General features: G+C 43.0%; 1 protein-coding gene across 2 annotated transcripts in view; it reads left to right on the top strand.

Moving 5' to 3' along the window:
• The first annotated feature begins 1,976 nt into the window (after window positions 1-1,976).
• Window positions 1,977-22,615, top strand: part of PELI1 (pellino E3 ubiquitin protein ligase 1) — a 43,756-nt gene continuing 23,117 nt past the window's right edge. The window contains exon 1 of one of the 2 annotated variants that reach the window (XM_054290481.1): window positions 1,977-2,156. The gene's annotated coding sequence lies outside the window, so the exon portion shown is untranslated. Of the gene's footprint in view, window positions 2,157-14,890; window positions 14,933-22,615 lie in introns of those variants that run through there. The other variant, XM_054290477.1, reaches the window with a different exon arrangement.

Below are 22,615 nucleotides of genomic sequence, written 5' to 3'. Positions count from 1 at the left end.
GTATGTATACATACAAACACATGCACACATGGAATTGTAAAATTGAAGAATGTTAAGGATTTGGAAAGGACCTAAAAGATCATCTAGTTCCAACAGCCTGCCCTGGGCAGGGTCACCTTCCATTAGACCAGGTGGCTCAAGGTCTTGTCCAGCCTGGCTTTGGACACTGCCAGGGCTGGGGCATCCACAACCTCGCTGGGCAGCCTGTTCCAGTGTCTCACCACTCTCACGCTAAAATAATTCTTCCTAATATTCAACCTAAACTTCCTCTCTTTCAGTTTGTACCTATTATTCTTTGTCCTGTTGCTAGAGCTTCTCTGGCTCCTCTGCAGGTTCCCCTGCAGGTACTGGAAGGTTGCTGTGAGCTCTCCACACAATCTTCTCTGGGCTGCACAGCCCCAACTTTCTCATCCTGTCTTTGTGTCAGAGGTGCTCCAGTCCTCTTATCAGCTTCACTGCTCTTCCCTGGACATGCTCCAACAGTTCCATGTCCTTCTTATGCTGGGGACACCAGAGCCATAGGCAGGATTCCAGGTGGGGTCACACAAGAGCAGAATGGGGGGTGAGGGAAACCTGCTGGCCACGCTCTGGGGACTCTGCCAATGACTCTGTGGGACTTCAGTGCTGCGCAGCACAGGTAAGTGGACATGGGCACACACACCTGCCCACAGGCACACGCACACACACACACACACCTGCACATGGACACACACCTGCACATGGACACACTTATTAAGAATTAAATTAACACAGCTCATTAAGAATTAAAATAAACAAACATGACAGGGATTTGCAGGTGACCATGGCTGCGGAAATGCCCTTTAGCCCTTCCTGCCCTGCCTGCCAAGCCCTGCTTTGACTTAATGTTGCTGCTCCCAGCACACATCAGGGCTCTGCATGAGCTGAGGCAGCCAAAATGCCAGCAGGAATTGACTGAACAGTCCCACAGCATCCTTCTTTTCTTAGTTCAGTCCTTCATGTCTACCCAAAAGCCCCCAGCCAAGAGACTGCAGCCTGCTACCTTTGGATAATGTTTAGGTGTAGCAAAGAGGACATTTTGAGGAAGGAAACAATAAATAAATGAGATGCTTTTTTGATAGGTGGAAGCTCAATATACCCAGAATGAGAGCGTAAAGAGATACCAAGCAGATGAACACACCAGACATATTTTGTAAGCCCAAGTCAGTTTCAGGAGAGCTAATGACAATCACCCAACTATCCATCACCATTGATAAATACAGGTTCTTGTCCTCATCCCCCCGTGTGCAGGGGCCCTCAGTGCTCTCTTTAATCTTCTGTGCCAGAGAGCAGTTTTATTGTCAGTAACAGTGCTCAGCTCTATGTTCACTTTGTGCTTGCCATCCTTTTCTCTCCAGGAGTTAGCACTGAAAGTCCTCTAAATAATAAAACGGAACCCCAGAGCCTCTCCTGTGCAGAAACACTTAACACCTGATTCAGTCTCTGCACACCTGCGCATGGACACACACACCTGCACACACACACCTGCACACAGGCACACACACAGACACACACAGACACACACAGACACAGACACACACACACCTGCACACACACACAGACACACAGACACATACCTGCACACAGACACCTGCACACGGACACACACTGGCACACAGACACACACACACCTCCACACGGGTGCGCACACGCACGCGCGCACACACACACACACACACACACACACACACACACACACTCCTGCACAGGGGCACACACACCTGCACACAGGCACACACACCTGCACGCAGGTGAGCGGGCGCGCAGGGACGGGACTACAACTCCCGCCATGCCCCGGGGCAGACAGGGGGCGTGTCCCGGTTCAGGCCCCGCCCCGCCGGTGTCCGCGCGGTGAGGCGGGGCGGGGGGCGGCGCGCGGTAGTCGGTGTGAGGGCGGCGGAGCCGGCGGCGTCCATCGGCATCGGCTGCAGCTCCGCGGCCGCTTCTCGGCAGCTGCTCCCGACCTGCGGCTCCAGCTCCGGCCCGTCGGAGGTGAACGCTCTGAGGCTTCTCCCCTTGTCGCCCAGTGAGAACTATCGCCGTCCGCGCGGCCGTGAGGAGGCTGAGGCTGCCCCTTCCCCCCGCTCCCGGCCTGCCGGCGTGGGGTGCCTCTTGTGCGCGTTTCCTTCCTCCCCGCGGTGAGTATCGCGCCTGTCGCGACACAGCCCCATCCCCGCGCCGCTGCCGCAGGGCTGGGGGGCCTGCCCGGGGCCTGCCCCTTCCCTGCCTTCATCGGGCTCCTTCCTCCCCTCCCGCCGCCCTGCGCGCTTTGTACTGCGCCTCGCAGGGCTCCCTTGTTGTGGTTGCTCCTAAAATAATTCACCGTTCTTTTCTTTTCTTTTTTTTTTTTCCCCACCGGGATTTGGGAAGTTTTTGTTTTCTTTTATTTTATTTTGCCTTTTTTTTCTTGGTCTTTTTTTGTTTAATTTTTTTTTTTTTTTTTGCTTCCCACCCGCCCGGAGCTGGCCCCGCTCTGGGGCTGAATGTGCTGGGGAAGCTCTTTGTCATGGAGCGGCTGCCGAGCCGTCTGCTCTCGGGAAAAACATCACTGAAAAAAATAGGAAAAAAAAAGTCTCTCAATACTTGAGCACCAGGGTTCTGTTGAATTCGGGGGTGGATGGGTTTTTTTGGCGGGGGCGGCGGTATATGTGTATTTTTTGGGGGTGAGAGCGAGTTCTCCCCCCGCCTCCCCCGCCAAGTCCATTGATCGCAAGCTCCCGTGCCGGAGCGCGGAATGGGAGCAGCACGCAGGCGGGTGACAACAAAACAAAGGGGGATTTTCTTTGCCTGTTGTTAACCTGAAAGATCTTTCTGGGAAAGCTTGCTTCTTTTTCTTTGGATTTTTTTTTTTTTAAATCCCTAGCTCTTCCAAATTTGATGATGTTTTACTCTGAAAAAATCTAACTGGGCGGTGGGTAAGTTGTGTCTTTGATTTTAAGATTCTTTGGGAAATTGCAGCGTTTCTCTCCCATCTCCTCAGCCCTGGCTCTTTTGTGAGCAGCCCGCCGTCCAGTGCAACTTGTGTCCGGTTTTTCTTTTCACTCTTGTTTTCACCTAGTTAAATAATATGTTTTCATGATCTAGTACGAGGGGGACGTTTCTGCCTGCAACAGCTGTAGAGAAGATATTCAAAAGGCAGGGAAGAGAAGGACCAGTTGTGTTTTTTAGCTGAATAATTTTCCTCTGATAAATGGTATATTTTAAAACAGTCACGTTTTTATACCGGAAGCATTTTTCTTACCCCTACCCCCCTTGTTTTTGTTTTAAATACCACCTCGAAATCTGCAGTTACTTCACCTCTGCAAAATGCAGCTTCTGGAATACACGCGAGCAAAAAGCAGTCTGGCTGTAATGCTGCTGTTTCTGGCCTTACAGGCCACCCCTTTTTGGTATTTTTTTTCTGGGACTCCTCTGCCCTGAAAACACTACTTGGTAAGGAAAATTACAAAGCCTTTCAGCTAGCTAGAAGCTGGCGCTCCTACATCTGAAGGACGATAGGTTTATTTTTTTTTTTTTTTTTTTTCATTTTGAACGCGTATGGGAGGCGGGGGGAGACCCGGGGAAAAAAAAGCCGTTTCCGGTTTCTGTTCAGCAGCGTTTCGGATTTTTTTTCCCACAAAGAAGCAGCCAGATGACCTGTTGATGACACATCTTGAGTTGCTTTTTGTTCCAGAAGGCGCCTCTGTAGGTTAGTGGCGATGGACGGGCTGCCCACATCTTCGTTTGCATGTGTTGTTGTGCGGTCTGTGCGGCTTTGTAATGTTTTAGGCCCACAATTTTGGAGTGAGTAATGTGGAGCCGAAGTTTAGACGTCTGCCCAGGACATTTCCCCCTTTCCTCTCCACCACAGTCCTTTCCCCCATGAAAAAGCATGGCTTGCTGAAAACTGAGCATTGGTAGTTGGAAAATTAAGCTCTCTTGGTGCTGTGCAGGAGAAGTGTCCTAACTCTTTGAAGTCGTGTGAATGGCCTGGCAGGAAGCTTTAGGAATGCATTTTGATTGTATGTAGGTTGCTGCTGGGTACCTTGAGCTTCAGCATCTCCTATTTCAAATGAATTAAACATGTAGGAGCACCTACTGTTACGCTGAGTAAAGTCGTGTAACACGCACCTCATGAATGTTTCCATTCTTACTAAACACTGGAATGTATTTCTCAACACAGCAGGTCACCGTGCTGGTGTTCATCTTAGAAATTTACATTTTTTGTAACTACTAGGGTAATTCCAGTTAAAGACAAATTTAATGTACTACCTTTGCTACAACCATTTTGTATTTTGGAGGCAATATTGGTTTCTATTAAGAAACCAGACATGGAAAACAGGATCCTTTCACTTCAGCATTTACAACTAGTGGCTGAGTTTGTAGTTACAAAATAGAGGATCATGTGCTTGGAGCCAGTGGTATTTAAAACTCTTATTCATTTGTAAGGAGCTAATTACAAGTATTTTTTGATATAAAATGCCTTTTCAGTCAGGACCTCTGGAATACAGGAAAGTGGAAAACCCAAAGCTGTTGTAGATGCTAATCCATGCCCTGAGCAAAAAAAGGGAGAATGAGGGTGTTTCATAAGAAATCAGTCACCTTTAAGTGCATACTTGTAAGTGAAATTACACAGTGATCAGCAATTCCTGCTGGCTGCCAGTAATTGGAGGTACTTGTTGCTGGCTGGTCACCGTGCTCCTTGCTGGTTAGATTGTAAAAGTCTTGACTGATGATCAGGATGAAAAAGTCCAGCTCCTTTGCCTCCCAGACATTCATTCCTTGATCTCCACATTCACAAGCGTGCTGACAAACTGTCAGAGGAAGTGACAGCAAAGATACGGGGTAGGAAGTAGGTCAGCACGGCTGAACGCTGCTGAGTTTCAGTGGAAAAACGTGAGCATGTTTCCATCTGCTCGTGTTTCTGTTTCCTTTCAACCTGCCGGTTAGCAGGGTGCACCAGGAAGTGTCACACTGCTGCTGCAGCTCCCCAGTCCCACTGAAATTAATGTTGCACCTCCAGTCAGGCCCAGTTAGTCCACCTGGGTGTAAAGATTCATGGGGAGGAAAGTCAAACAGCAATTTAGTTACAAAAAATGGTGTCAGGCAAAGCTGTAGTGGCTCTGTGCCTCTCAGGAGGTGGTGGGCAGGTTGTGGATGCATTTCCCTGTCCCTGTGCTGCTGTGGGCTGTCCAGTGGTTCCTTGGGGTGGGCTGGGACAATAGGGGAGCATCATGGCACGTTTGTTGTGGCCTTAACATTTTGTAATGGCAATTAGTAGCTACAAGTGATTGTGTTTCTTCTTTAAAATGTTTCAATCTATGTATTAAAAAGCCTACCTTTCAAATTAAAAAAGATGGAAGCTTTTTCCTGCTAGAAATCCTTCTGAAACTTAAAAAAAAAAGGCAAGCTCTACTTGTTTCTGCCTTCTGCTAAAAACAGTAAAAACTCTTTGACAATAACTTGATTTCCAGAAAAATGACTGTTTTGCACACTATGAGTATGTTCTCTCACAAGTATCCTGTATTGTTATTGGTTTGAAAAGAAGCTTTTCCTTCAGGCAGGCAGAGGTTCTTGCGTGCTTTGCATGAGTGAGTGCACAGCCTTTGGGCTGCCTAGGTGAGCCCTGTGGCATGGCCCTCTTTTGCTGACCCATGTGACGTGATTTGGAGCACCAAATGTTCCTGGCTGCTCAAAGTGCCCTTTCTGGAATAACCCTGTACGGTGAGGCATTGTGAAATAGCTGACTGGAAGCTCCAGGCTTTGCAGGAGAAAGTGTTGTCCCCTGCTGGCACCCTGTGCTGGCGGTGGGTGCTCATCAGCACCAGTCCTGCTCCAGCAGTGTCTCCTGGCTGCCGTGTGAGGTGGCACTTGGGGACGTGGGCTCCAGTGTGAGCGAGTCAGCAGCTTGTTTGGTTGGGGCTGAGTGCAGTGCCTGGCTGGGAGTGTTTGGTTAAGGATTGATGGTGTCCTCTGCAGCCTGCCATGCAGGAGCACGGCACAGTGCAGGAACAGGTAATAAAAGTTAATCTGCTGACCTTGCTTTTAATCCATGCTGCTGGATTTAATCACAGGGACTTGAATGCCACCCATGGTACTTATGTAAATGCTGAATTTTGGGCTTGAATCTCATACTCCAGAGCAGAGTGGACTAAACCTTGCAGTGAATTTCTGGCTGTGGTTTCAGGAGTGGGAGTATCCTATAATTTTACTCTTCTAATTAAAGCTATATTGCAGTTTTTAGATTAGAGGCGGTCAAAACCTCTCACTCTGGTCCAGTAATTATATTCCTGTCAGGAAGAGGATTTGTTCAATTCACACTCACTTTCCTTGTTCACCTGTATATGTTGTAGAAGAATTGGGATATGTGTCAATGCTGGCTCCAAGTGCTCTTGGTCTGCCTTGGTGTTGGCTAGACAGCCATGCCAACCAGATGGTTTTCTGTGCCAGCCTTGTTTGTAGAAGTTAATTGCATAAATGTGTTTTTAGAAGGGAGAAAAGCATTCCTTGTGAGAGGGGTTTTTTTTAATAGAGATATTTGGGGCAGGGAGATGCTGGTCTGGCTACATCAGGGTGTGTGTATATGTGTGAACAGCAAGGAGGGTATTGAAAGACTGTGGTTAAAAAGGGCCAAACCAGAAATGATCTCTGGAATATTTTTTTTTTGTTATTATTAAGGGTGGTTGATAATATGAATAGCTACTAGTTAATATTTTGTGGATTTATTGAGGTTTTGTGTGACTGGGATATATGAATGTGTAGGTACTTGCAGGTTATGGGTTTGGAGTAAGTTAGTAAAGTAGGATTCTGTAGGGGATAGTTTGTTGGAGCTAGGACTTGAAGATACAAAACCAGAAAAATACCCCAAAGCAACCAAAACCCAGAAAAATAATAAAGCACAAATCCCTGCCTAGCCAAAATTTTCTTTTAGGTAGACCACTGTCAATGGGTTTTTTCCTTCCATTGCCAATTGATTCACCTGTCTGGATGTACTTAACTGCTTCTATTTCAAATTTGTAATGTTTCTGTAACTATATAACCCTTTGGGTTTTATTACAAATGCTTTAAAATGCTCTTTTCTGAGCTGGGGTACCTTTTTGCCTTACTTGATGGACAAGGTAGGGAATAGAATTTGAATTTGAGGGCACTGATTTGGTTTTTGTTGAGAAGACTGTTGAGATTTGACATTGGTGGGGCTCAAGGCCTGCAAGAATTTGTGAAGGCATAGTGAGGACAAACTTGGTGATGTGGTTTGTACATCTCACACTGCCCTGCTTGTCTCTTCAGTGTTTCTGCTTAATTATCTGAACCATGCAGTGAGCAACTGCAAAGTTGCAGCTGTTGGGTTGGTTTGTCCCTGCCAGCTTATCCCCATGGATGGTAACCCCTTGATCTGGGCCAAAACCACGAATGGCTTCATTGTTCTCTGGGTCAGGGCAGTCAAACTGGCATCTCTGGGTTAGGTTCAGCTTGAAACATTTCACCCAGCTGGCCATCTTTGCCCAGGAATTCATCAGTGATGTGTGGAGCAGCTTGCAAGGCACCTGGGTAGAGCTGTGGGATTTAGGAAAGCCCCTGCTGTGCCTGTGCAGCCTGCACATAGGGCCCCCTTAAACATCACATCCTCTGGGGCACTGCAAGGCAAGGTTTAACCAGTCTCAAAGCTAGGCTGGGGCTTCCATATATTGGTAGTTCCTTTCCTTGTGTTGAGATCATGCCTTTCCAAATGCCCACTTTCTCTGTTCCCAGATCCTTCTGGTTTTAATAGTCTAGCAGTATTGAACAGTAAGGACTTGATTTTTAAAATCATACAAGCTTGGGTACTGCATCTGTATCTTCTTTAAGACACATTGTTCATGTTAAATGATAAAAGTGGCCCCTGAAGAATTTCTGCTAAGAAATCTCAAGGTTCCTCTTCTCTTTAAGTGTTAATAGGTATACTTAGATTTTTGTCTTACACTACCTTAATATCCTTTCCACTTATCTGAAGCAGTTGTAGTTCCATGCAATATTTTTTCAAGAATAATTATTGTCTTAATCATCATTTAACACAAGTTTCAACAGGGAAAATAAGCAGTGATCCCTATGTCAGATCATGGAGCTGAACTGTTTATTTGGTATGAGCTTAGGGGTAAAAATGCACAATTCATCATATATGGAGGCTTACTATAACTAATTTACTTACTTTTAAAAAACTTGCTGCTCATTTTGCTTTTTTAATGCCCCTCTTGGGATAAACTGCTATATTCTAAAAATGTCAGTTCTGTCATTTCCCACTTATTTTTTTTCTTTGGTTTGGTTTACTTTTTTCCTGAGCCACTTCAAATACTCTGAGGAGTGCTCAATGTGGAAGAAAGTAAATGCAGGTAGATATTTGAGTTGCTGTGTTTGGATTGCTGCTGTACTTTAAAGTTAGCAGAAGATGACTTTAAACTTTGTGCTGCAGTGCATGAGAGTGAAGTGGCTTTGGCCCTTACTAATATTGGAGGTAGGGTATGTGCTCCCTCTTGGATTTGGGTCTAACTCCTTTTTGCTGGGCAACTGCCATCTTTTGAATTTAGGAACATGCTACAAAACCTTCTGATAGAAGCTGGGAGAGTTCCTCCTTGTGTCAGAAACTAGAGTAGTTGACTCAATATTTGAGAAGCCAGAGTTATGGACTGTTCAACCAATACTGCTATTTTAATCTCCATGATGAAGCTTTTGTGGTAATTAGGTTTCAGATTTAGGATGCTACTTTCAGAAGTCCACAAAAAACTGTACCATGCCCACAGGTGGCATGAGCACACTGTGTGTGCAGTTGAATAGTAACAAGGGGAGAAGATAATAGTCCAGCTGTAAATCAAGCCATTGTGGTAACACCTAATTTCAGCAGCCACTAATTGTTGGGGTACTTATTTAATGTGCTTTCAATAAAGAGCTGGGAGACAACCAGCTTGAATGGCCTGAAACTTGGAGACAGTCAGTTAAAAACTGCTTTTTAACAGGGCAAAGGTGTGACAGCTCTGCAGTAGGCAGTGCAGAGAGCCAGAATGCCCAAGAGCAGACACTTAATGTTTCATTTGTTCTTTTTCTCATGTGATAATGTTGAGGCACATTGTGATGGTAGTGCTGACACTTCAGATAAACACTGCTTCCTGCTCCAGGCTGCTGTCCTTGTGTCTCTTAAAGTTCAAAGATTGTCTTTTAATACATATATATACACACACAGACACATATCATATCATATTTTTTATAACTGCACTTCATACCCTGGGATTAGCAGACCAAGCCTAAGACAAATGACATTGTAATGCAAATTAGTCTGAAGACAGGTGATCACCTTTGTGCTTTCATGGCCAAGTCATCATCTCTTGATTCCTGTAGTAGGTGGATCCATCATACTGGGTTTTTGTTTTTTCTTTAATAAGGTAATTGCTATGCTGCTGGTAGCCCACATGAGTTGTTTTAGTATTTATTAGGTGCTGCATTTGGTGGATGTGAAATACCATTCCAGTTGAGCTTTCCCTTTTGGTGCAGCGTGAGCTGGTGCCTATTGGGTGAGGTTTCTGTAAGCTGCTCAGGGTTGTTCCTGAGGGCTGGAGTGTACCATGATGAGAGAAACAACTTTGTGGGGGTTTTTCTCTTGTCTATTTTGAAAGAAGTGATGTATTACTGTATTAAGGCTGTCAGCCACCTGCTGAAGTTGAGGAACTGAACTTGATCATGCAGGCAAATAAATGCAGAAATAGCTTTTATTTTTATCCTTTTTTTTCCTTGCACGTGTGCATATTTATGCAGTCAGTATTGTGGCCAGTATTTTAGGTTTGTCAAAGAGTTTCTGAGCAGCAGATGTGAACACAGGGTAGGTTCTTGTACCTCTCACTGCTGGCTGAGAAAGGTCAGGGTGCTCTAGTAGAAAGTGTGGGCTTACAAACCATTTGTGACTTAGATACAGCAACTACTTTTGAATTCCTGTGCCAATATATATGGGCTATTTAATTTTTTCCTCACTGAAATAAGTATTCATATATCACTTTTCTGAGATGTGCATAGACAGCAAGAGGAACCTCTGCCTGGAGAGAAGCATTACAAAAAGTTTTGTTGCCTTTCTCTTACTCCCCCAACTTTGGGGAGGGACTCATTCAAGTTGCCAAGTATAAACAGGAGCAGAGAGAGGAGCCTGATCCAAAAGGTGAGGGAAGAGTTAATGCTTAGGTTAAAGCCAAGAGAGGTCAGTCATGGGGAGGAGTGAATATTATCGTGTTAATTATCACGTGTCCGGTGTCTTTCAGCCTCTTGAGTCTTACAGTCTCCACAATAGCAAGTATTGCAGACATTCTGCTATTATTTTACAGCTGTTAATGAGGAGGAGTAAAAGTCACATTTATCTGGCTGCTTTATATAGTTCAGAACCTCAATCACCAAGAAATAACAGCTTTAAAGATTCAGATAGTGCTTGGCTAACATGTAGAGAGAGATGGCATGAGTTTCTTGCCTTACTTTGGGCTGCTGTCAAGTGTAGCATTGCCTATTTCTTCTTCTCTTGCTGCTCCAGTTTCCCAAGCAGGGCTGTGGCTGAGCCATAACAAAGCTGGAATTGTGCTCTGCTCTCCTGTTCAGTTAGCAAAGAGCACAGGGCATGGAAGATGGCAGGGAGAGGAACCTGTGTGCTGGGATGGTGCAGGATGTCTCCAAAGCCCCAGATGGATGGCAGGCTTGTCTCTTTTTTGTCCTTATTTTAAGAAAGGTAAGGAACTCACAGGTGTGCTGATTCTGAATTTGTTAATGTTTGGAGTCTGCTACAGAAATGCAAGTAACTCTTCAGCTACTAAAGCTACAAACCTTGCTCTGCTTTGAGGCATGTAAACTAATGAAGTGCCAACAAATGGGAAGGGGGGTGAAAAAAATGACAGTGCAGCCTGAGTTCCCTCAGTTCAGGCTTCCCATTTTTCTTCCGCTTTCACTGTGTCAGATGTTCAGAAGTGTCACCATGACTGAGGACCAGGCTGAAAGCTTATGTGAGGCACAAACCTGATGCTGAGCAGGCAAGCACAGCGTTTTGGAATGTGGGGAGGTCTAACATCTGTTTGTACCCTTTTGTTACAAGTGGAAGGGATTACAGAATGACAAATAGTGATTCTTTGCCAATGGGCATGGGTTCCATTCAGCATTGCACAAAGCATGCCAATTAGATTTAATACAAATGTTCCCTCAGATCACCTTGATTTAATTTTTTTTCAGATGCATAAAGTAGAAATGAACTGAGGCTCTCTGTTTGTTCTTTAAAGACTAAGTACTGTATTTCTGGCTCTTGGCAGACATTGTCCACAAGTACTTCATGTTCCATTGGGCTTATGCCAAATTTAATGTACCGTGTGTACTGAAAGCATCAAAACCAGACTTACTTTAATTTTAGATTTTACAGTTACTGTTATTGATTTTTCTTAGAGCTGTTCCATCCAATCTGCTATCATCTTAATTTTTGTCCCTGCAGGAGTTTGGGGGAGAACCATGACAGTTTTTATTTGTGTGGCTGGGGAGTGTTCATGTCAGAGCTGTAGATCAGACATCTCTGCAGTGGCCAGACTCTCCATTTGTAGAAGCTAAATCAGCACACTGTGTTATTTGTGAGCTCTTTCCTTCAATACTGACTGATATGTTGTGACTGAGGACAGTGTTAAAAGCAAAGTCTGTCAACCATCTTTCAAGAAACTTGATTTTAATAAAATCCTGAGACAGGAAGCTGAACATACCAAAAATTGTAAACTTTGGTTTCTCAGCACTTCCATGCTGTATGAATAGAAAGAAGCCTGAGAGAAATACTTTGAATTCTGAAGAGACAAAAAAGGATGAGGTAGGGGAGAGAAGCAGAGCACAAGTAGGAATTGTGGTAGGTAGACAAAGAAAGGAAGGAAATAACTGAGGAAAAGAATAGGATAAAATGCAAACTTCCAACCAGTATGGGCTGGAGCATTTGTAATGCTACAGTCCTTAGGTCTGCCTATCCCTGCCTGACAGCTGTGTCTGCTGGCCACAAATTTTGGCTCTTCATCTTTTTATTTTCAACCCTCAAGGCCAAGTAGCTATGCATAAGCATGGCTTCTGGCCAGGTGGCTCATAGCACTCGGAGTGGAGCAGGATTCCCCTCCATTGTGCTGATGTGGAGCAGCATGGCATTCGGTGAAACCTGGGTTTTCCCTTTCACTCCTCCTGCTGAGGCTGCAGTCTGGTTTCTGCTTTGCAACTTTAACAACTCTAGCAGAGGGTGAAGTTGCTCAGTGCTTCAGAGACCCACATCTGAGTGGGGAGTCTCTCTTGACAGAGACTGAAAATCACAATGTGTTCTACATTCCCTGTCAATAATAATCCTTGTAGTTAAAGTATGTGGGAATTCCCAGTTAGTTTGTATTGTAAGCTTAACCATGGCAGTTGGTGGTTTTTCTTAGACCTCACTCTTATGCTGAAGTACTAAGCATGGGTTTAAGTCAGGTGTCTAGTTCTCAGCCATAGTTTATATTTCAGACTTTACTTCATCCCAGAGATACTGATGAGTCTTTGGGAATGTTACTTAAGCTTTGACAATCTTCAGATATTACCTCACAATCTTCAGAGACTGTGTCTACACCTGTCTTCTCCTTCCACTCCCAACAGAGTACTGGAGTCTCTGTTGGGGACTGTTTGGTTTCTGCAGGTTATCTTTGCCAGGCAGAGTCAGAAGATGCTTTCCCATCATGCAACCAAGTGACCAGTTCAGAAGAATTGTTGGTGGAAGAGTTTTCCAACTGGACCATAACCTGTGTTAATGTTGGTGTATCCCAGGTTTTATTGTAGCAACTGATTGAGGTACCTTGCATTAATGTGAGCAGACAAAATACTGCCATGGGAAGAAAAGAAGTGTACAGGAAATGACTAAGCCTTGATCAAGACAGAACTATAGATTGTTCCAATGTGTTTTTGTAGCTGAGACAGAATTTTAATTTTTTTTCATTTGTTGCTGTTACTGTGCTTGTTTTCAAGCTTAATTTTACAACATCCTTCATAAAAGCTTAGTTTTAACTCCATATGCATGCTAATAAGATTATTGCTGTACTAAGCAGTCTTTTACTGATTAATATAGATTCTGCTACTTAAAAGAACAAAAGTTGAATGGAAGAATGAGTATACAGAAAACAAAGTTAGCTCTAGTTAAAAATGGGAGTAAACTTTCTTTTATTTTCAAGATTTAACATAGCTTTTAAGTACTGCTCAGAAATAAATTATTTCCTGTTCTCTCACTATTAATTAGTCCATGCATTTAAAAATGCACAATTTTACTATTTTTCTGGAAACGAGTACAGTTTTGTGGAAGGTGGTCCCAACTCCTGGTTCCTGTCATCTGTTGAGGTGCACTCATCACTGAGTAAATCCAGTTGAGAAACAGTGTGAAGGGTGGGTCTGTGGAAATCATGGTTGAGCAGAACCTTGTGCCACGTAGCTGCTGGGCCACAGGCAGGCCTGCTGCTTCTGCAGGCAGCAGTGCTTTGTGCCACCTTGAAATTGTTTAACTGCAGAGTGTGTTCCTGCTATATGTTAGCAGCTAAGGTCAGGCATTCCTGCAGTCATGGAAATAGGTGATAAATAACAGCTCTGTCATGCAGGGCTTCTGTCTTTGCATGCAAAGCTCATGCCTCTGTGCTAGTGGCCAGGTTTGTCAACGAAGAGAAGAATTTAGAAGGGAACTCTGGAGTTCATCTGATCCAACTCCCCTTACTCTAAGTAGTTTGAAGTTAGAGCCAGCCCTTTCATCCCTTTATTTTTCATGGTTTTGAGTAACACAGCCAGGGTGTCTGCTGACAGCACTTGTCTAATGCTTACCTGCAACTGGCAGTCGACGGTAAAACTATAACTTATCCAGTATAATTCCAGAACATATTCTTCAATTTCAGTGAATTCTGAGAACACCAACTGGCAACTGAATTCCCTCAATAATGTTGAAGAACTGAGCATTTGAGCTGCTTTGCACTAGGAGTACTGACTGGAGAGAAGGGTGTATGCTGTGCTCAAAGACATGTTTATTGTGGGAGACACTGAGCCAACCTCTAGGAAACCATTCCTTACAGTGGCTGTGAGCGGCAGGTGGATCTCCTACCTGTGCCTCTGCCAGCTGGCAGTTCTCAATTGCTGATGGGGATGGGTGTTGCGGTGTGTCTTAAGCTTCCGGGTTCCTTCCCCAGTTGTGCCTATACCTCTCTCCCTTCCCTCTTGCCCCCATGCTGAGTGAGTCCTGTCAATCAGGCTTAACATTCCAGCAAGGCGTTGTGTGGTTGGTCAAGTTCAAAAGATGCCCCTATGCCCAGGGGTCGTTGGCCTGTCTAGGTGTCATCCCCCCCTGAGACCCTGCCCCTCTCACCTGGTTGGGTGGCTCTCTGTCCCCTCCCCTCCCCCTGTCCCTGAGCTTAAAAAGGTGATCAGGCCATGGGGTCAGCGTTCTGTTGGAGCAGTTGCCCACGTTCAGACCTCTGTAACCATGGAATAAACCTGTGGACATTAAATCCTCCAGCAGAATCCATCTCCTTTTTCTCTTCACCATCGCCTGAAGCTCTCCTGAGGTAAACGGAGTTCCTAACAAGCTTGGACTTGTTCAGTGCCCAGCTGCAACCACCAGCAAGCCAAGGTATCTCTGGGGTGATTACACCACAGTTGCTGCCTTTGGCCCAGCAGCGAGGATCAGACTGGCCCAGGCACAATATAACTGGTAATGTTGGGATTCATATTCCAATAGATGGGGCTTAACCACGTGGTCTCACTCTGGCTTTCTCTCGCAGTGTTGAAAGCGTTGTCGTGCCTGCAGTAGCAGCTAGCTGAGCTCAGCTCTGCCAGCCCCAGCCCGTGCCCCCCCCTGCGCGCCGGGCTCTGGTTATGTATCGTAAATCCAAGTGGAAGCGCGGGTACAATCTCGAGGGGCTTGCACACGGTGAGTTTGCATCTGCACACTTGTTCTAGCAGAACAGACTTTTTAAATTGCACATGAACTTCTTTTCAGATTTTTCATCTAGAGAATTTGGTAACTACTTCTAGAGTTCCTTTCAAATAGAGCTTTTATTTACCTCTGGGAGAGTTTGATTGAGATAAGCTGCTAAAAGTACAAGTGTGGAACAATACAAACTATTTCTATTGTCTTGCTGTAACTATCTGTAAAGGTATTTGTTCTCTAATCACTATATTTTTTAAAAGAAGTGGAAGAGAATGCTTTAATTAGTTCATTGGATAATATCTCTCTACAGCAACCATAGCTCTTATAAAATGCAGGTTATTTGTGACATGCCTTCTAAACTGTGCCAAATTTACTTTCTCATGCCCTAATGTTGGATTTCTACCTGAGGTTATTTCCAGAGGCTCTGATACAATATTTAGTGCCTGATGAGAGTGATGCCTTCTCCATCTCCTCTCTGGACTGTGCACACACACAGCTCCCCCTCCCCAGATATGAGCTATGCAGTCCTTGGCCTGTCTTTACTCCAGACCAGAGTTCTTCCATGAGCTGAGTTTTCTCACTAACTCAAGAGAAACAAATTAATTGTGGGAGTTTCCTTAGAGGTTCAGGGAGCTGTGCCTTAAGTTTTGTTATTAGAATGACTGTATATCCTTCTGATGTGGTAGGCTTAAAATTCTTGCATTGCTTTCTGTAGCTTTGCCTGTGAATGTATCTGTGGCTTGTTCTCTTTCCTTGGCCCTCTGGTTTGAGGACAGCAGCTGCTGCCTTCTTTCAGTATTGCTTGAACCAAAGTAGTAATGTGTTGTGAGAACATCAACTTTTCCTTGCTTAGACCAGTTTGCAAGTGGAGTTAATGTTAGTGAAATTGAGAGTACAAAGGCTGTGATTAATAGTAAGAGGACTTTTGGCACATAACTTTGAAAACGTTTATAGTTTTATTTTACATCTCAGGGGATTGGAGCAAATAGGCATGAGATGCTAATCATAATAATGTTTTTCATGATCAAAGCTATCAGTACTTCAATGGCTGCTATTTCAGTTTCAACTGCCAAAGTCCTGAAACTGGTTATGAGCAGTCAGTATTGGTGGTTAACAGCCTGAAACATTTTAGGTATGGGAAATACCACTTCATTATTCAACATGAGTTTGCTGATTTGAATTCATGCTGCATATTTATTTTAGTTTCTGATCAGCCCTGTATTTCACTGTGCCTCTTGATTTTCTGTCAAGTTTCTGTTGTGAGTTCTTAGTCCAAAATGCCTTAACTCTGTCAGTATGCTTCAAGGGGAACCTCAAGAGATAGTGCAGTATGGTCTAGACCTTTAAAAGTAATGTAGGTGTTACAGCTTTGTTTTATAAACTTGAGAGTCTCCTTGGAAAGTGCATTAGGAAGAAGTTTCTGTCTAATGAAATATGGTGGTCAGAGAGGACTTGCTGTGTTCAGGTACTTGTACATAGGCTAAAAACATTTGGAAAAACTCTAGGAAGAGCTGTGAAACAGTGTTGCAGTTGGTGGCTTCAGAAGCTGGAGAGTACCTGGCATTTATGTGCTTCATCTCTTGAGAGAAGCAGTGCACAACTTAAATACTGCACCTGACAGAGAACATTGTCTCTGACGGCACTGTAATTATTTTGAAGGTCTGGGGCTTATCCAGAATCAGAGTGGTGAATTAAATTACATGTGCAGCCAAGATCTGCTCTAGCACAGTCTTGCATAGGTAGGCTGATAGTGATCTTGCTTATGCTGCTGACTGCAGTTGCCTTCAGTGCAGCTGAATCCTTACTTAGCTGCATAACTGGGCCTAAGTGTCAGGTTTGGTGAAGTGACCTGGTAGATGATGGAAAACAAAATAGGGGCTTCAATTTCTTAATTTCTTTTCCTTACTTAGCATGCCTTTTCTAGGGTTTTTTTGGGGTTTTTTTTTTTGAAACAGTATACTTAGAAACAAAGTCAGTCAGTACAATTGATCATCTGCTAATCAGATGAGGTACAAATCTCAGTTTTATTTTTGTGAAACGTTGGGAAGGTTTAATATAGTAATAAGAAGAGAGAGAGAACTAAGTCTGTTGCTATGACAGGCAATGATCCTTCCTTGCTGACCAGTACCTTAGCTGTTCCAGCCATGGCATGATGTAGTTTTATTTTTTTAACAATGGCTTTATTTAGATTATCCTTTTAACTAATGGCTTTGGCCTGCTTTAAAAAGACACTAAAGGAAGAGTATCTTATTGCAGAATTCCAATCTGGGCTAAACTTACAGGCTGCAAGTATTTTTACTTTTCAAAATTTAATTAGAGAATCTTCATTTGTGACAGTAAAAACCATCTTTGCAGCATGTTGAGTTTGCAGGCATTTACCTGAAAGGCTGAAGTTCTGTCAGAGGATTTGGTCTTCTGTATGCTGGAGCTGGTTTAGATTTCTCTGTGCATTTGTGGTCAATCAGAGATTTCATGTTGCTTTCAGTTAACAAGAAAGCTTTTCTTATGATCTTTAATTTCAGTTGGCTGCCACTTCTCTGGGAGTTTTGACTATGATATTTCAATGCCCCTTTGTGTTAGGCCTTCTGTTATCTCTGCTTAACTTTTGTATTCTGGACCTTTTTTTTTTGCCAGTAAAGATAAATCTTGCTGCTTCAGTGTACACAATCACAGCGGTATTGTTTTGGGGGTGAATTGCAGCCTTTCTTTTTCTTATACCATTGTTATGGTCTAGGTAGACTTGTATAGTAAAAGTTAAGGCATAAGCACCATGCTCTCTCTTTGGGAAACAAAGACATTTATTTAAATGTATTAATAAAAATAATTAGTAAGCAACATGTGAGAGTTTTCATATTGCTGGGTGAGGGAGGATGACTGGAAGAGACAGGACCAGCTGTGAAAAGAAATCCAGTCATTCCTAAACTTAAACCCCTTCATGGTAGGCTCAGTCCTCTTTTTAAAAAGAAAAACCTAGAACAAGTAAAACAGAGTTAGTCCTGCAGCTGAGCTTTGGCAAATCCTAGTACAGCAAATGTGAGGATGCTTAGTTGTGAGTTTTAATAGCAGAGGCAATAAAATTCAGGTCTCTGTCACAAAATGGGAATGTGCAGCTGTTCCCAAAAGTGGTGCTTTGCTCCATGGGCACCAAGCTCTAACTCACAGTTCTTGTTGGGCAAGTTTCAGAGCTGAAACTTTGTGTCAACAGCTACATATCTGCATTTTGCCAGTAATATTTACATCACTCTTTAGAGTAAATGAAAAAATGTATCTTATTTCTGATATGAGAGAGCTACTCTAATGTTAGATTTTAAGCTTAGGCCACAAATTGGTTTTAAAGTGAAGACTTTTATAGAAAATAGTTTTTTTGTGCTTACCTGTTTTTATTGGTTTGGGGGTTTTAAAAAATTTTCTGCAATTTAAATTAAGTTCCTCTCTTCTAACAAGGAAAAAAGCCTCAGCTTGGAAGTGATTACTAAAATAAAAATACTTCACCTCAGAAACTAATAAAATTATTGGAGCTGATATATTCCTCATGTTGGTTTTGTAACATTGTGTAGTGTTGATAACATGTCAGAGTGGCTGACCTTGCATCTTTTTGTCCTAGCAGTCGTGTTTGCTCACAAGGAAAACTATTATAAAATTGAAGAGAGCAGGCTTCTGACAGTGCTCTAGTTATTTGTATGGTTCAAGGTTTATTTTGGGGACATTTAATCCACACACTTCCATAAGTGAAATGCTAAAAGTACAGAATGACTTCAGTGTTTTAAAAAGTTGAGGTACAGCAGTGGCTGCTAAGCCAGAAAAAGTGTTTTCTTTCCTTGATGTTTAGAGAATATCTGTTCTACAGCTGGGGTTGATGTTGGTGGAGTGAGACTGAGCATGCTTGAAAATTTGTTCTTCCACTAAGTTGCATCGAGGCAACACAGGGTGAGTGCTAAAGGCAGCTCTGATGATCAGCCTGAGGATCACTTCATAAAGTCATGCTGAGTGTCTAGGGTTGAATTGGCTCCAATGACTTTGCCATATTTGAAGTTCTTTAGGTTTTTTAGTATTTCTGTTGAATAGTTAATTACATAGATGATATTCCTTAAATGTGTGAGAGGTTTTTGGTTGTTTTGTTTTACTTTGAATTGGCATTGGTCCAGAAACTTGAATGTATTAGCCATCTCTGATGAATCTGGGTGGTGCCTTCTGAACTTGTGTTAAGGTTGCCCATGGCAGTTCAGTACCTCTGAGCCTTCTGCTCTCCGAAGGGATGCCAGGAGGCATCCCTGAGCACAACAGTAACAGATGACAAACAGCGAAGTTTCTACAAACCTCTATGGATAGGTGTGAACGAGGCACCACCTCCGAGCTGTGAGTAGCTACTAGCAATTTGAAACAATGTTCACAAACAGTATCCAGTCCAGGCAGAGCCAATCTGCCCTGAAAAGCTTGCAAAGATCACTTCTGAGGAGCCAGATTTCTTGGAAAGAATCTTGCACTGAATGGCTGAATGAAAGGGGAAGTGAAATGGCTCCTCCAGACTAGACTGCTGCTGTTAACTTTCTGTGCTAGAAAAACAGGGCCTAAGGTTTCTGTGGAAGACACCCACACAAGCAGTGTATGGGTTAAAGTGGAGGCTTCTCTTAATCTTTCCCAAGGTTCAGAAAGGAAGAAATCTGTGCTATATTAACCAGTCAATGTGGTTAATAAATAAGTGGTGCTGTAAATCATGTGAAATTTATTTCCAAACTCTTTAAAGTACTGCTGTGTTCTGAATTGTCTGGTACTGTTCAAAAATCACTTGGTTGTGGTGCTGTCAGAACAGCTGGTTTCTGTGGCTGTATGCACTTTTCAGGGTATTTGCCCAACAATGTTTCTTATTTCCTGAATGGAAAAATTCTTCTTTGAGAGAAAACAAGTAATTCTTTGCACAAAGCCTGCCTCTCAAGGCATACAGGTACAAAGTGCAGAGCAGAGGTCATTACTAGAAGTGAGTTTGCAATTGTGAAGATACTTGTGCATGTCAGAAAAATGCCTGAAAGAGAAAGAAATAGATTTGATTTCATGCTTGTGTTAGTTCAAATCTAGCTCCATCTTTAACTGTTCAACCTTTTTTTTTGTGCTTTGGAGGAGTGTCCAGGTAGCTTTGAAATATGAGCTGGTAAGTCCAGAAAGCCAGAGTCCTGACCAACATAGAGCTTTAAGCATGGGTTTTTGTTTAGTGTTTTGGGGTGGTTTGTTTTGTTTTTCTTTTTAGAATAAATTGTTCAGCTGTTTTGCTTGAACATTTTATGTCAAATAAACTGTCACTAGTTGATGAGAAATATGCTGAACCTGTGTTTTCAAACCTCAGTTTTAAGAGTCTTAGTTTCTAGGCCAAATTTTGAAGGTTTATATTCCCACAGAATTCTGCTGTGGAATTCTTTTGGATCAAGGAAGAACATTTTTTGTCTTCAGGAACACTTTCTTTGCTGGTAGGATTACAGAGTCAAAGTGCTGCCTTGCTGATGTAATTGCACTAGAGTTTGCGATGTGGCATAGCATCATTGAAAATGCCAGGGCAGTCCATGAAACTCCAGCTGAACTTTCTAACACTGCCTCACAATGGGTGCATCACTTTGGCAGTTGCTGGAAAAATGTTCTGCCACAGTGCCTGTCACTATCCCTGTACTTGACCAACCTAAAATTACTTTTGTCTTCATCTGCTGAATTCTGTCTGACATAAGCTGAGCAGACAAGAAGCAATACAGATTTCAAATGCTGGCTCTTTTGAAAACAAACAGACCACTCTCTTAGTACCAAAAGGCCTTTGCTTATCATTTATGGCCCACACTCTTGGGAAAATTTCTTCTTCCAGTTGTCACTGAAGGCTGTACTAACTCAAGGTTCCCATATTGAGCTAGATACCTTCCCTTTGTAAAAGTAACCTTTTTCTTTGGACATAGAACATTGAAAATTTGAAACTAGTGATAACCTTGAAAACCTGCAACTGTAAATCAAATATGAAACATAATGATTTCCTTAGCTGTTAATTAAAACCTGACCATAGGATCAGACCAAAGTCCTTTGGGTCCCTATAGAAATTGTACATCTCCATGGTTGAAGTATTCTCTCCTGGGCTTTTTTTGCTGGGAATATATTTGGCACATTAATACCAAACATTGCAAGTGACAGGAGCCAAGAGTTGCTACCAATTCTCCCTTGTACTCTAAAGAAGTAACTGTATTATTTCTGTCTCTGCCATGGAGTAGAATTTAGGGATGGCATCTCTAGCACTGAACTGCTACTATTTGGGAGTGACCTTTTTTTTGTTAGGTGTTAGTGCCTGCCTGAAGTGCAACTGCCTGTTTATTTTTATAAGCAATAAACCTCTTAACCAAATTGGATTAGAAGTGTAGGAAGTAAAGTATTGTGCCTGTATATGCTAAATCATGCATTGCCTGTGAGATTAGAAAGGAAAGAAAAAGACCTGATCAACTGGCATGGGATTTTTTTTTCACTGAGCAGTAACAAACTGTGAACAGGCAGGGCGTCCAACACCAGAATGTATTGGACCTGTATTGTTTGAATTTCTGGCTGTAGGAGGTGATGCACATGAGAACTCAAGTGTGCAAAAAGTTAGTTTTGTGTTTATGTCTAAATGCAAGTTGCATTAGCATAAAAAGTTGGTTCACCTTAGTTTTTAAGGGGCAGCTTTTAATGTATCAAGACATATTTCATTATTCCTCTATTAGAAACCTATTGCATGTGACAAGTAATCAATTCTTATTCTCTTGGGTACTGCCTAAAGTAACATTTGTTCTGTACCTGAGCTCATAAACCAGTATTTATTCCTAGAAGGATGTCCTTGACAGTCAGAAGTACAGGAGGCAGAGGTGCTGAACCCTGTGTGTTGGTGCAGGGCTGTGACAGCTCCAGCAGCCCCTGTGCAAAGCTGACCCTTGGCTTGCAATGAGCAGGCAGCCCTCTACAGCTCTCAGAGGAACAGAGGTCATGTGCTTTCATGTGCAAGTGTTGGAGGTGATGTGTTCAGAAAGGACCAAGTTTCGTACCTTGTGTAAAGACTGTCTAAGGTTTGAAGTGAGGGGGAAGAATATAGTAGGATGGCTGTTTAATAGCAGTGATTTGCAAAATATTCAGGTATGAACTGTGGACTTGGGATGCTGTCGTGCAGAAGTGAGGGGAGCTGTTTTGAAGTTATCCAGCCCTTTTTTTACCAGGGACTACAGTCAAAATGGTGAGTGTCAAGAGTTTAGTAAGTGTGGTTGGGAATTTAGGATAAAGGAGAGGGCAGTTGGATAGATATGACTTTTTGCTTCATGATCTCTTTGCAGGTAATATATTTGCCTTCTTGTAAGAGATCCATTTGTGTGATGTGGAAGAAACTGCACTGAGTAGTTTTTAAACTTTGTCCCTCTTAACATAATTTTTCTCTAGAATGTGAGTGTGGGGAGATAGCCAGTTATAGCTGAATACCTATAACTGAATACTTTTCCTATCTTTTTTGCTAATCTGAATGAATAATCTGACATGAAATATTTTTCATCACTGAGATAAAGATGTTTTCCAGAACAGAAAGTGTTACTACTTCTAACAACTATCTTAGAATTCTCTGTACAAGTCCATGGTCAAGTGATCTGGCTTTGTGGGAATGAAAAATTTCAGGTAATGCAAGTTCTGCTATAACCTTAAAGACTT

Source organism: Melozone crissalis, unplaced genomic scaffold, assembly GCF_028551555.1.
Source record: "Melozone crissalis strain CALT ecotype California unplaced genomic scaffold, PUWL_Pcris_2 ptg000081l_1, whole genome shotgun sequence".
NCBI classification, from domain to species: Eukaryota; Metazoa; Chordata; class Aves; order Passeriformes; family Passerellidae; genus Melozone; species Melozone crissalis.
This window is presented reverse-complemented; position numbering and strand designations above follow the sequence as displayed.